Below are 424 nucleotides of genomic sequence, written 5' to 3'. Positions count from 1 at the left end.
CCTCCGGAAGCAGAGCAGGGTAGGAAAGGGCATGGACTGGCAAACAGAAGATAGTGGTACAAACCTGACTGTGTGAATTTTAAAAACAGTTGTGTATTTCTTTTCTGTCTTGTTTGGTTTTGTTTAGTTTTGCCAGAGGGAGTGTGCACTCTCTAGAGAGAGACAGAAACAGGGAGAGTGAGGAAGCACCCTGCGATGGAGAATGACCACTCTGAAATTCCTTCTCCTCCATTTCTCCATCCTGTCGAGATTTGAGGCACGCTTGCATATGTGCCCTGCCTGGTTTCAAGCTGCCAGGCCAGGGCAGTACTTAAACAGTGTGGATGGCCATGCAGCATTTGGCTCCCTTAGCCATTAGGCCACCAGCCAACCCCACTCATCTAGTTTTTAAAAGGTGTGTGTGTGTGTGTGTGTGTGTGTGTGT

The sequence above is a fragment of the Tupaia chinensis genome, unplaced genomic scaffold (genome assembly GCF_000334495.1).
Source record: "Tupaia chinensis unplaced genomic scaffold, TupChi_1.0 Scaffold000212_1, whole genome shotgun sequence".
NCBI classification, from domain to species: Eukaryota; Metazoa; Chordata; class Mammalia; order Scandentia; family Tupaiidae; genus Tupaia; species Tupaia belangeri.
The sequence above is the reverse complement of the archived record's forward strand: the minus strand, read 5'-3'. Positions refer to the sequence as shown.